General features: G+C 40.6%; 1 long non-coding RNA gene across 1 annotated transcript; it reads left to right on the top strand.

The window, feature by feature from the left end:
• The first annotated feature begins 7,527 nt into the window (after positions 1–7,527).
• LOC114145300 (uncharacterized) lies at positions 7,528–8,753 on the top strand. Its single transcript, XR_003595656.1, has 2 exons — positions 7,528–7,804; positions 8,596–8,753. It is a non-coding gene; the product is annotated as an uncharacterized LOC114145300 (long non-coding RNA).
• The last annotated feature ends 259 nt before the right edge of the window (positions 8,754–9,012 follow it).

Raw genomic sequence — 9,012 nt, 5'->3', positions numbered from 1 at the left:
AAACCAAATGAAGAAATTTATCCCAATAAATGATAAACAATAAGATAAATGCTCTTCCCTACTTGCTTATGAACCTAGTCCAGACTAAATTTCGAGAATTATCTACTTGTTTTTCACCAGAAACCTGAGGTAAATAAAATGTTTACTTGTGCTTAGCATTGTCCTTAGGCTGTTTTCACACCTGATAGTCCGGTAGACTCTGTTCGATTTGGGACCAAATTTCCAACATTTGTTACATTTTCAGCTGGTGTGGTTAGCCTTCACAGTGTTAAATGAACCAAACCCTTAATTCAATCTGGAGAGACTCAGACAGAAATAAGAAGACAATTAGAAGAGTTTATTGACCAACAGAATTTAAAGTCTTTGGCGCTCGGGCCCCGGCCGGGGATAACGGTTATCGCAGCGTTAGCGATAGGCTTCAGATGAGCATTCCCGATGCTGTTAGGAACGTCATCCCCCAGGGCCCGGCACTGGTGGTGGAGGTTGAAGAAGGGTGCCGGCCTCAGGACCGGGCGAATGGAGGAGAAGGGGTGGTGGTGGGTTGAGCTCGACTGGAGAGCGAAGGACACCATGAATGAAGGTCCTTATCAGCTGGGACTTGGTCGATGATTGGACGTGACGTGGCTTGGTCCAGCGTTGATAGGTCGACGATTGTGGGCAGGTCGCTTCAATTAACGGGTCCCGGTGGGGATAAAAGAGTCTTCCAGTTTGAATTTGCGCCTAGGCTTCATAATAGCTTTTCCCCTACTGGCCTGTGTTGGCGCTGCACCAAGAGCTACTGAAAGAAACGACAAAAACGCAGGAGACATGAGTGCAACTTCCTTCTTCATGAAATGTAAACATAAATGGAGTGGTGTCAGATTTTAGCGGCTGTAGGATTTCTCTGTCGTTAGTAAAAGACCATTTCACCCGCTGTCGCTAGCCTAGCATATTTGTTTTGGCTGTAATTACCCAGAATGCCCTGCTTCCTAAGTTTTTTGGTGAACTAGAGTGGGTCTCATCCCATTGAGACCTCCCCAAACATACCGGACTTGACCAGAGTTTGATGAAAGCTGACTGAACGGGGCTGGTGTGAACGCACACTTAGAAATATTTGCTCAGTTACAGTTTTACAAATGCATCCCAGCCATCACGGCCATTTGAAACACACCAAACAGGAAACTGTGGGTAATTCAAACATTACTGGAAGCAGTTGTTTTGATTGATCGTGTCTGTGCTCACTGAAGTCATGTTTTGTGGCTGCAGTTGTGCTTCATAGAGCAAAACGTCTCCAATGGTTTGCAGCCTAGTAAAAGCTCAAAATGGGAACTTATGGATGAGGAAATTTTCCCTGCGGAGAGCGACTCGTTTCCACAGAGACAGAAGCATAAGACTAGGCCTGTTACGATAACAAATTTTGCTGAATGATTAATTGTCTCCAAAATTATTGCGATAAACGATAATATTGTTTGAAGACCTTTTTACACTGATTTAATGGAAATGACGTAATAATGCATGCGATTTCTTGCCAAAGATAGATACACTTTATTTTCAAAAGAATATTTAACACTTGAGCTGATAAACAAAATAAACAAAACAACCAAAAACAAAAATAAAATGGATTCTCAGTCTCCATTAACAAAAAATGCACTTGAAAAAAAACTAAACAAAGCCAAAGTGGAAATAAATACTGCATTCAACCAAGAGTGCAGATTATGCAGTCTGTATATCATGTTGCCCTTCAGTAATAAGTAGATTTAAATAGAGAAAATGGGCACATCGACTACATGATGCAATAGTTCACACTACACGGTTTTTTTGCCCCTATTTTTCCCTTACAATTTTGTAACCGATCATCCTGTAGTGTTTGGTGTGTCACGGAAGATCAGGATGCTCAATACGTCGATCGCGGGAAGGTTTTGAGTTGATCTTGGCAGTAGGTGACATACTGAAGCCGCCAGGACGATGAGACCAGCACTTCCTCTTCTGACGCGCTTATCAAAATATTCACTAAGATCCTAAACGTTTGTAGCTTCATTAAAGAATAATAATTTTTTTTAAAAAATCAACAAAACCTGTTCAAATTTATATTCTCAGTAATTATTGTTTCAACAACGTGTTGCACAATTCAGTGCGTTTCAGTTCCATTAACAAAAGAAAAGGCGACTCAAAGACCGACTGACTAGCAGAGCAGGAGTTTACATTAGCTAATCAACCAATAATTGAGAAATAAATATCAAGCCTGGAAACTTGGCATCGTAACGGACTGAATGTTACGTTTTTAATGTCGCTGCTCCGTTGCGGGGCGCAGGCGGTTGCCACGGCAACGGTTGTGCTTAACGACAAAGAGAGAGAGAGTAAAACGGTAGGAGAATCTCACTGAGGAAGAAATATATTGCATTAGGTTTTCTATCACTTTATTATTTCTGCTATAACTGATGTATATTTGCATATAAAATAAGTCAAAAGAGTTTAATTTACAATTTTTATGGCTTCGTGTCATGAAGTAGATCTCAGCCGGCTGGTGACAGAAAGTTTGAGCAACCCTGCGGTAGATCATCGTTGCCGCTCCGATCTAAATCAGGGGTTTTCCCCCGACTGGGATCTTAACGCAGCCTGTTGAATGTGACAGGGAGCCAATCAGAAAGCGTGGATTCCCCTCGTGCTTTCTGAGGGGAAATACGTCGGGGAATCCCAAACAGCTGACAGGCGCAACCCGAAGTCCAGCGGACATTGGACATGATATGTGGAAACAACATTAATGTTTATTCAACATGTTGTGCAAAGAATACAGCAATGACAAGGAGAGCAGTTGGAGCGAAGTTGCTACCGCAGTTGATAAACCCAGTAACTTTTCAGCTGTTCTTCGTTAACGTGACATAAATAGGTTATAATGATTTTCATTCAGTCAGGACTTTACACTGACACTAGCCACATACATTGCAGGTAGATTGTAGTAAAGCATTGATTAATGCCTGGTTTTAAAATTAGTTAACTGGACTTGTAGCCATTATTTTGTTCCTATTGTTGGACACCACATGGCAGGATCGAACCGTTATAGCTAGGATTTCTGTCAGCTAATGTTTGGTCTGTCAGGTGTTGAAAATGGGCCAACAATCGGCTGGCAGCTCTAAGATCGTGAGCCATTTTTTCATTCAGTGTCATTAACAGAAAGAGAAAAAGGCCGGAAGAGACGATAATGCCGATAATTAAAATGACATCGATAGTTTTAATTTATCATACGATTAATTGATTTATCGTTTATCGCTACAGGCTTATTAGCACCATCTAGTGGCAAAAGAAAACCGTCATACTCAATAGCGAACTACAAGTTCCGCAGGAAAACTAAACATATATTTACACAACAAAACACTCACCTTGTTCCCTCATCAACCAAGCGCCAATTAACTGATTGTCTACACCTTAATTTGAATTACTCCGTAATTGGCTATCTCAGCTCGCTCCGACCCGTGCTAGCTCTCTCTCTGCGATGACCGAGCAGTTAATTGTCTACAGTTTGCCACCTTTCCGTTCCAAGCCCTTTCACAATAAAAGCATAGACTGTCATGTCAACAAATACTCCTTATTTACATGAGGAAATACAAAATACTAGTAAGGTCATTTGCACACTGCACTGTGTCAAACTAAGAGCAGACGAGTAAAGTGTAGAAATATTGCTTGCAAAAATATCGTAAATATATAATGTATATGTGAATTTATTCCTTATAAATATTTAAAAACGTGACATGTGCTCACAGTTCGACGCTACAGTTACCTTACCAAAGGATTGTGTTTAAAAATAATAATTGGATAAATGGCTTAAGACCATTTATACCACAGCAGGTATGGAAAACCACAAATGCAAAAATTAAATCACAGACAAATCTATTAATCTCTTCAGGTTAAATAAATTTAAAATATTACTTTTTATTTAAGTATTTATGTCAGCTTGAGTCATGCTGAACTGATCTGATCGTTTCCATAGCAACAATCAGAAGCAAGTGCCAGAAGTCCAGTGAGCTCACCGATGAGGTCATAGATGATGTCATGTACATCACAGTAGATCAAAGAAGTTCTAAAGCTTGAATGCGTGAATCTCAAAGCATCAGTCAGGATCAAGAGATTAATATTTGTGCTCAGCAACGATGTTGAGTGTTTCAAACGTGCTCATTCCTTTGTTTATCCCGCTTGGTTGGAGCCTGGGGTATGCTGTCACCATGGGGTTAAAGAGAGTGTTCCCTGGAAATTTTGATTTTCAAGAGAAGGATTTTGATAAAGGTTTCTATCAAGACGAGGAGGACGATTTGTTTTGGAAAGGTGTTCCTGAACGACAAGGAACAACATTTAAACGACAAAAAACAAACCGACACGGCCGGGTGGGTGTGTCCACAGCCAGTTTGTCGGTTGTTCGTTCTAAACAACCGACCAATATCTGTGGGACCACAGACATTGGTGCGACTGCGACTGTACAAGACCGTACCAAGTAGAATATCGTTACTCGAACAAAGTGACCCGGCTGGGGAAGCTTGTTCGAAGACGATCGTACACCGTGAGGGTCACAGTACAGTCGCAGAAAAATCTAACCCGGCTGGGGAGGATTTGTCTGTGTCTGAAGTAACAGCACAAGCTTTGGTTTCGTTGGTTCCATCGCTTTTCTGTCATGACAAGAATTCTCTGAAGAAATTTATGGGACAAAAGGGTAAAAAGATTCGACAGGTTTCCTGTTTGCAGGTTTCTCTCCGGGCGCTCCGGCTTCCTGCCACAGCCTGGATCAGTTGAGCTGTCCAGTGTGGGTCCTTAGGCAAGACCCTTCGTGCGCTGCCTGCCTCATACCATGAGAAACAATGAAATTCACGCTATGACGGATCAGACGCCGCCCGGCCAAACTAGGTCTATGTCAGGTGCTGGGGAACCAGAGCACCTTGATGAAAAACGGGCTACTGGAACAAGACGGAAATGGACGAGAGGTGAAAACATGGATCTGTAGAAGGGGCTACATGTAAAAAATGTGGGAGGACTGGTTACTTTGACATCCCCAGTCAACACTAACTGCCAAAAAACTAGCAGCTCAGTGTTCCAACATCCACAAACTGCAACTGCTATCACAACTTGAGATTGATGAGGTACCACACAAATGCTGCGGCAAGGCAGAGCCAGACTGACATAACTAGAAGCAAAAAGAAGGAGGATCTTGGCTGCAGATTTTTTTTCCTACCAAAGAGAAGAGAATGATTACTTTCAGGAAAAGCCCGACAGCCTTTAAAAAATTATAAAATCTGCTACATTAGGCCTCAGAAAAGGACTGATGGAAAATATTTAGGATTATCTTTTAATTTTCTTTACAGAATACTTACAGTTAAAACTGTTTATAACTATTTTTTCTTCATTTTATGACAAATGAACTAATTTTTCCTCCAAATTTTGTTCAATTAGCACTGCAAACGTTTTCATTTGATAAATACAAGAATGTTGAGATTTTCTGGCTGTTTCTTCAACATGCCTTTAGATACTAAGGATCTGAAAATTACAATAGTGTCATAAACGTTGAAACAGATGAGAACTAAAGGGCCTCTCTGCGAGGAAGAAACCATCAGTCCAAAAGCGACACAAAAAGTCAGTTTCTTAGTTCAGTTTAAGTAGCAGAGTTTGGTTTACTTCATCTCACTTGTCTCTTCAGCTTCTTTTAAGCAAATTTTGTTCACCTTTTTCTAGCAAAAATTTAGTTTCAGGTGGTCCCACCCTAGCATAGTTAGCTTAGATTTATTTAGCCTAACATCCATCCATCCATCTATCTGTCATGCCTGAAGCTACACGCTTGACCCACATGCAGAAACACAATGAATCAGATAAATCAAGTTTATTATTTCTTTCTTTTCAAAGAAAACAGATGAATATTTGGGTGGGGAAACGTCCTCTTGAAAGGGCTGGATCGGGATCGTCTGAGTGCTGGTTGCAGGAAGGTGGAGAGGTAAGTTTATGTAAACTGGAACCAAACGGGTTCTGTAAGGAGCTTACTGGGTGAGGTGAGGTTCGTCCGCCGGGGTGGGGGGTGAGAGACCCCAGGTGGATATGGAGTCTTGAAGGCTGGGTTTAGGGTGGAGGAGTCCGGTCCGGGATCCGGAGGTTGGGTGGATTTTTCGAGGTCGCGGAAGGGAGAGTACTGGCGTCACGAAGGAGGGAATCCAAGGCCAGAACTGGGTTCTCACAAGCCGAATACTCAGCATCACAAAGATGCACCTGAAAACAGGAAAACAAGGAATGATTACTAAGAGTAGGATTCTTGGACGAAGCTCATAGAAATCACTCAGGGGCTGTGGGTACCATTACTGGTTTAACACTCTGGCGCTGGAGAACCCGCCGTCCGCTCCTCTTTTGCGGGCGATGATTGTGCCAATTACGCGACGGTTCGCGGGAGCCGCCCTCCAACAGACCGCGACTGCATAGCTTCTCCTGGTGGAAAAAACAGCTCCCCACAAGACTAGACCTCCAGCCTCCAACACTATCGATCTATCTGTCTAGATAGAGATCTATCTATCTAGATATAGATCTAGATCTATATATCTATATATAAATATATAGATCTAGATGTATATATATAGGTATAGATCTATATATATATACTGTATATACAGTATATATATAGATCTACTGTATATCTATATATATATATATATATATATATATGTTTGACCAAGCTATTGTTTTAATTTCAGTTTCCTGATCTTTAGACAAAAAACGACAACTTCTAATTTTTAAAAAATATATTCTACTTGGGGCTGGGAACTAAAGCAATAGCAATGTCAATAGATCAGGGGTGCCCAAAGCTTTTAAGACTTTTTGGTCCAAAATTGCAACATTTATTACATTTTCAGCGGCGTGGTTCACTTTCACACTGTGTAGCGTCCCGGTTGAAAGGATGGTCTCTCAAACTGATGGTTCACAGTCCTTTCTTCTACAGCCTTTGTGTGTGAACACACCGTAAGAGCTACAAAATATATAAATAAAATACCAATAGTAACTCAAACAGTGTTGTTCTAACCTTTTACCTTAACATTGAATCTTTTACCTTATGTAATTTCTCATGCTATAATTATGTGTTACAATACACGTATTTATTAAACTCTAACATCCCTGTGTCATGAAATAAAATACAACGTATTTCAACTGTTGATGGTTGACCAAAGAATATTAGCTCCTAGGCCTGTCACGATAACAAATTTTGCTGAATGATTAATTGTCTCCAAAATTATTGCGATAAACGATAATAATGTTTGACGACCTTTTAACACTGATTTAATGGAAATGATGTAGTAATGCATGCTATTTCTTGCCAAACACGGATACACTTTATTTTCAAAAGAACACTTAACACTGGAACTGATAAATAAAATAAACAAAACAACCAAAAATAAAATGGATTCTCAGTCTCCATTAACAAAGAATGCACTTGAAAAAAGAACCTAAACAACATAAAGCCAAAGTGGAAATAAATACTGCATTCAACCAAGAGTGCAGATTATGCAGTCTGTATATCATGTTGCCCTTCAGTAATAATTAGATTTAAATAGAGAAAATGGGCACATCCGACTACCTGATGCAATAGTTCACAGTACACGGTTTTTTTGCCCCTATTTTTCCCTTACAATTTCGTAACCGATCATCCTGTAGTGTTTGGTGTGTCACGGAAGATCAGGATGCTCAATACGATCGCGGGAAGGTTTTGAGTTGATCTTGGCAGTAGGTGACAAACTGAAGCCGCCAGGACGATGAGACCAGCACTTCCTCTTCTGACGCGCTTATCAAAATATTCACTAAGATCCTAAACGTTTGTAGCTTCATTAAAGAATTATATATACTGTATATATATATATATATATATTTAAATCAACAAAGCCTGTTTTGGAAAGGTGTTCCTGAACGACATTTAAACGACAAAAAACAAACCGACACGGCCGGGTGGGTGTGTTCACAGCCAGTTTGTCGGTTGTTCGTTCTAAACAACCGACCAACATCTGTGGGACCACAGACATTGGTGCGACTGTACGAGACCGTACCAAGAAGAATATCGTACGTCGAACAAAGTGACCCGGCTGGGGAAGCTTGTTCGAAGATGATCGTACACCGTGAGGGTCACAGTACAGTCGCAGGAAAATCTAACCCGGCTGGGGAGGATTTGTCTGTGGCTGAAGTAACAGCACAAGCTTTGGTTTCGTTGGTTCCATTGCTTTCCTGTCAAAAACTAAACAACATGAAGCCAAGGTGGAAATAAATACTGCATTCAACCAAAAGAGTGCAGATTATGAAGTCTGTATATCATGTTGCCCTTCAGTAATAAGTAGATTTAAATAGAGAAAATGGGCACATCGACTACATGATGCAATAGTTCACACTACACGGTTTTTTTGCCCCTATTTTTCCCTTACAATTTTGTAACCGATCATCCTGTAGTGTTTGGTGTGTCACGGAAGATCAGGATGCTCAATACGTCGATCGCGGGAAGGTTTTGAGTTGATCTTGGCAGTAGGTGACATACTGAAGCCGCCAGGACGATGAGACCAGCACTTCCTCTTCTGACGCGCTTATCAAAGTATTCACTAAGATAATAAACGTTTGTAGCTTCATTAAAGAATAATAATTTTTTTTTAAAAATCAACAAAACCTGTTCAAATTTATATTCTCAGTAATTATTGTTTCAACAACGTGTTGCACAATTCAGTGCGTTTCAGTTCCATTAACAAAAGAAAAGGCGACTCAAAGACCGACTGACTAGCAGAGCAGGAGTTTACATTAGCTAATCAACCAATAATTGAGAAATAAATATCAAGCCTGGAAACTTGACATTGTAACGGACTGAATGTTACGTTTTTAATGTCGCTGCTCCGTTGCGGGGCGCAGGCGGTTGCCACGGCAACGGGTGTGCTTAACGACAAAACGATAGGAGAATCTCACTGAGGAAGAAATATACTGCATTAGGTTTTCTATCACTTTATTATTTCTGCTATAACTGATGTATATTTGCATATAAAATAAGTC

This window comes from Xiphophorus couchianus, chromosome 5, assembly GCF_001444195.1.
Source record: "Xiphophorus couchianus chromosome 5, X_couchianus-1.0, whole genome shotgun sequence".
NCBI classification, from domain to species: domain Eukaryota; kingdom Metazoa; phylum Chordata; class Actinopteri; order Cyprinodontiformes; family Poeciliidae; genus Xiphophorus; species Xiphophorus couchianus.
The sequence above is the reverse complement of the archived record's forward strand: the minus strand, read 5'-3'. Positions and strand labels throughout refer to the sequence as shown.